Raw genomic sequence first — 6,000 nt, forward strand, 5'->3', positions numbered from 1 at the left:
CATTAATCTCTGCATTTCCACTGGTGTGAGATAGGGTTTCCAATTTACTATCTTTGCTCAGGAGTCGGGTGGAGGGAGGCAGTTTCAGGGACTTCCACTTGGTTTTTCCTACACTAATGGTTCTTACTTCATAGATCTGAGAATCAGTGTGATGGTTCTACCAGTTGCTAAATATATCCATTTCACTTATGCACTCAGCAACTGGAGAGATGACCATAAGTTAATTGGAGTCACCATGGCACAGATTTGGGCCAGGATTTTATCACTTTGCAACTATATGCCTACTCTAATGGGAGGTTATAGGATTTCCTGCATCAATGCAGTTCACCCTGTATTCAACAGCCCTTTAAAGAGCTGGGTATTGGGGCGCCTGGGTGGCTCAGTCGGTTAAGCATCCGACTTTGGCTCAGGTCATGATCTCGCGGTCCGTGAGTTCGAGCCCCGTGTCAGGCTCTGTGCTGACAGCTCAGAGCCTGGAGCCTGTTTCAGATTCTGTGTCTCCCTCTCCCTCTGACCCTCCCCCGTTCATGCTGTCTCTCCCTGTCTCAAAAATAAATAAACGTTAAAAAAAAATTTATAAAAAAAAAAATAAAGAGCTGGGTATTTTCCATTTTTTCAATGTACCATTACTCTGAAGAAAGGCCACAGGTTACCTTGGAAAACGTATGAGTACGCAGTGCATACACTGGTGGCATTGCAGAGAACTTCTTCAGAAGGACTCATATTTCCTTTAATCAATGGGCTCTGGATTTGAGAACTGGCTCATATCTGGAAACAGGTCCAGAGACCGTGTTTTTCCATTTTGGCAGTTGACATCTGCCTTGTGCTCACCAGTTCTTAATTGTGTTGTTTCCATTGTTGTTACATAGGTCAAGCAAGACCTCATTAACTTCTGATCTATCTTGCCCTTAGGAATATCCATGGTCTATAGAATATCATAGATACCCTACATTTTAAGGATCCCTGACTGATAATTACATTTGCTTTTGATGGTTAAGTGTTGCCAACTACCTTTGCTGTTCTGAAACTCTATCACTCACTCACTGACATTATGGCATCTCCTACTGTCATCTCTGGCCTGCACAGGACAGTTACCATTGAGCCCGTCAACTATGTCAATACCTACTCACTATTGCAATCTTACTGCTTTAATGAAAGGATGTCCTCTAGGCTCTCTCAGGGAACAGTCAGCTGGTAGGTTCTCTGGTCATACAAAATAAAACCATTCTAAGAAGCCCACTACTCTGAGCCTCCTGACCCTATCCTTAATAATCTGCCAAAGTAATTCTGACATCTCCTTTACTATAGATTACCAGCATGTCTAAGCTTCATGCTGCCATTCTTAAAGGGTGTTAGGACTTACTGAGACATTAAATCATTAGTCACTGCAGAGTGTCCCTATATCAATAACCTCTCTTCTACCCAGCTTTACACACTGCTAGTCTAGTACTCTCAAGATCCATTACCTTATGAAATTCTTGGTTCCTATTGACACATATATTAATCTGTAGCTTTTCTTGTGAATAAATAATTTTCTTGTGAATAAATAGAGACTACACTTTTTACTGTCTGTGCTAAAATCTAATTGTAGTTATTGGTGAAGAAGCAATGAGGGGAGGTGAGGGCTCAAACATGATCTTGTGAGGCAACCAAGATGAGACCTTAAATGATCTCTAGGTAATGGAAGGCCACTTTCTTCCAGCAAGGGGGAAAAGACCCTTCTCTGAATTCCCAGAAGGCTCAGAAATTCAGAGGCTCAGAGATCTCAAGCACATCTGCCCAAATGTCCCCATCTCAATCTCAGAGTCTCTCTCCTTCCTTTTTTGGGACTTGACATTAGCACAGGAAACATGTCAACCTGAGCATTCAATCTCTTTATAATTCTGCCACCTTTGAATCAAATTTTTGGCTGAATGGTAAGTACAGTATGGCCTCTAATTACAGGAAGAAGAATTTCTGGCTTTCTTAACATGTTCAGAGTTGATAAGAACCTATCATTCTCTTTCCCCAAAGCTGTTAGAGCAGTTAACAACACCCAGCCAACTCCACAATCTTTATAATTACAATTGCCCCATACTTTTTAAGTGCTGAAGTTATTACACACGACACAAGTTTTCCCTTCAATCTGTACCTCATCCTAATCTGCCACAGGTAAAGTGACTGTGTCTTAGTAGATGTGATGCTACAGTACACCAGAGGTTTTTACCACTCTTTTTCACCACTACCAATCACATCTTTGCTGCCATCTAATCAGTGTAGTAAAAAGATACCAAAATTTTGTCTTGAGGGTCTGCTTTCTAGGGTATTTCTAATTCTAACTATCTTAGTTTAGGTTGTTTCCAAGGCAGACCCTATGACAGACTTGGGTGCAGGTAGATTATGTGGGAGATGATCTCAGGAAGCACAAGTAAGAGAGTTGGGAAAAGAGAAAGAGTTGGGAAATACAGAAATACAGAATACAGAAATACAGAAATACAGAAAAGGTGATAAAGTGTCCATCTTGGGACACTTTAAGAAGCTGTGTAAAGTGCATCTCAGAATTGTCCCACTGAAGGACAGAGAACCTGGAGCAATTATCTACTAGTGCCTGTTTCCCTTTAGTTGCCCTTGGGAGCCTTAACTTCTTTAAATCTTGGGCTCAGCAAGCTCTCATGGTGCCAGAGAAGCAGACAGTAGGGATGCTCAGGGGGAGAAGCTGTCAGCATGATGGAAATGGTCTACCATAATTGCAAGGAAGCTTAGACATGGGCCAAGGGAAAATGGAGCAGGGTATTCACAGTATTGCTTCAAAATAATAGTGAATAATGAAAAAAGAGTGTGGTTTGAATAAAAGGACAATGTCTCTGCCCCCCATTCCTGGTACTAACTTCTAAAACCCTAGGAATTTCCTAAGTGATAAGGGCATGAGGAGCATCTTTTGTTCTAAGATTTGGTTTTTGACCTGGGCTCCTGACCCACAGAACTTCTAAATTCCTTAGAATTTCCTGCATGATAGGAGAGTCTTTTTTTCTAATAAAATGTCACTTGATGGGCTCCTGGAGTGGGGCTGGTTACCAGAAAGACCAAGTCATAATTCGAAGCTTGTAACTTTCAGCCCCACTCCCCACTCTTCCAGGAAGGGGAAAGGAGTTGGAAATTAAGTTAATGAGTCATGCCTATGTAATAGTCTCCGTAAATATCCCAAAAGTATGGCATTCAGAGAGATTCCGGGTTGGTGAACACATTCACACATATGGGGGGTGGCATATCCCAACTCCTGCACTTGAGACCATTCTGGACCTTATGCATATTTTCATCTTCCTGTTTATCTGTATCCTTTATAGAATAAACTGATAACCATGAGTATTTCTCAGTTCTGTGAGCTGTTCTAGCAAACGATCAAACCCAACAAGGAGGTCATGGGAAGCTCTGATTATAGCCAGTATGTCGGAAGCACAGATGACAACCTGACAATACGAGGTGGAAGGTGGGCTGTCTTACAAGACTGAGCTCTTAATCTCTGGGGTCTGTGCTAACTCTGGTTAGTGTCAGAACTGAATTGCATTATAGGATACCTCACTGGTGTGGTGTCAGAGAATTGTTTGATATGTGGAAAACCCACACACCTTGTATCAGATGCCCAGTGAGTGTGATATTAGTGTAAGAGCAAAGGAAAAATACAAGAGTGTTTTTCCCGGAATATATACAATCTATTCTGAATCTACTGGGTTTAGCACTGCATATTGTTATAACTGAAGAGACAGTTAGTGAACTAGCAATTTTACCCGGAAGGTAAAAACAGAGATGACAGTATGGAAAATATGAAAAGGCTAATGAACACACTGTGGCATCAGAATATTGATAGAAATGACCAGTAGAGCAGAACATGAGGTCCTAAAACTATCCCACAAACACACGGTCACTGGGGTCTATGACAGAGCTACATTGCAGGTTATGGAAGAAAGGAAAGTCAGTTTAAATGAATGGTGCTAGGACTACTGCTTTTCCAGAAGAAAAAGTGAAATTGGATTCAACCCTAATACCATCTACACAAATCAAATCCAAATACCATGGTAAAGAATAAATTTCAAGGGAACCCCTGGTTTCACACAGATGTCAAAGATGGTGTGTGGTGGGGAAGAGAGAGGGTGTGTCAGTGGTTATTTATTGTGGACAAAATCACTGTAAAGGGTCACTTGATAAGAAAAACACACTAGCAGAAAGATATCATGGCAACCTACCTGATTCATTTCTCCCCTATCATTTTTGCCATCAAAATGTCACTTAATGCCAGAGATCTGTCATTCCCCAAACTGGCAACACATCAGATCTCCAGAGCATTCTTAAACTGAATTCTCAGGCCCCAACTAGGACTTATTCAATCAGAACCTCTGGGAGGCAGTACCTAGGAGTTTGAATTTTTAATAAATCTTTCCAGGAAATTCCACCATAGAGCCAGAATTGGGAACCACTGTCCCAGATCATTATTAGATCTCAGAATTCATTGAGAAAATAGAAGCTACAAGACAGGAATGCCATTGGGGCGCCTGGGTGGCTCAGTTGGTTAAGCATCCAACTCTTGATCTCTGCTCAGGTCATCATGATCTCTTGGTTTGTGACTTTAAGTCCCAAGTCGGACTCTGAGTGGCAGTGCGGAGCCTGCTCAGGATTCTCTCTCCCTTTCTCCCTAACCCTCCCCCACTCATGCTCTTGCACGCTCTCTCTCAAAATAAAAAATAAAATTACAAAAAATAAAAAACAAGACAGGAATGCCATCAAATCTGGTTGCAATCAAGTGGCCCTGCTCCCATCATATTGCATCTCTCCCTTGGTTCTGGATCTCCAACTGTTTCTCTCTGTGAGAACCTGATTCCTGTAATTATCCCCTCTCTTTCTTGACTCTTAGTAGCACACGTTTGTTTGGGGACCACTCTTCTTCCTTGCTTCCATGACATCACATCTTCCTGGTTCTTCTCTTCCCTCTCTAGCCATCCCCCCTGGGCTCTTAGGTTTCCTCTATCTGATGTCAGAATAGTGGACACTCAGTATCTTAGTCATTTCAGGCTGCCATATGCTTTACCATTGACTGGCTAGCTTTCTCACAATTCAGGAGGCTGGAAGTCCCAAGTTCATGGTGCTGGCATGGTCAGGTTCTTGGTGAGGGCCCTCTTCCTGATTTAGAGAGGGCCATTTCCTTGCTGTCCACACATGCTAGAAAAGAATGAGCTAGCTCCCTGGCCTCTTATAAGGGCACTAAATCCACTCACAAGGGCTCCACCCTCATCATCTAACTACCTCCTAAAGGCTCCATCTCCAAATACCATCACACTAGCATTAGGATTTCAACATGAATTTGGGGGTGGGGTAGGAGGTGGGATATAGTCAGTACACTGCACCCAGGAACCCTTTCCTCTTCTCCGCATTGTCTAAGTGATTTCATCCAGTCTCACTTCTCTTCCATTCTACATCTACCATCATATTGCAAGCAACTGCTCTCTTACTTGGGTAACTGCCACAGTCTCCAACCTGGTCTTCTTGCTTCTACTGTTCCTGCACACTAGGCAGCTTTGAAAATTCAAGCACATCTCCCAGCCTAAAAGTCCCCCATGGCCTCCTCATTGAAATCCTTACCATGGCTAAGAAGCCTTTCCAGGTCTGGCCCTGCCTCCCTTTCCATCCTCCTGTCTTGCCATGTTCCTCCACTAACCTTTCCACCCAGGTCACAAGTGCAGCTTATTTCCCTTACAGTACTTTTATCATTTGAAATTACCTATTGATTTGCTTGTTGTCTGTTTCCACCTCCTCTAAGAGCAAATTCACCATTTCACCCCTAAAATGTTCCCTCATTTTTGTTGTGCTAGTTTCATCAAAGATGATATCATACTTTCATTTTTTAGGACTTGAAATGATTTCTTGGTTCTCTTTTCCTCACCATTTTATTTCCAAACCATAGTAACAAACTGATGGTGATGATCTTCAATTCAGTTCTTCCTTTTTTCTATACTGTTTTTTCCCTATTCC

This window comes from Panthera uncia, chromosome C2, assembly GCF_023721935.1.
Source record: "Panthera uncia isolate 11264 chromosome C2, Puncia_PCG_1.0, whole genome shotgun sequence".
NCBI classification, from domain to species: domain Eukaryota; kingdom Metazoa; phylum Chordata; class Mammalia; order Carnivora; family Felidae; genus Panthera; species Panthera uncia.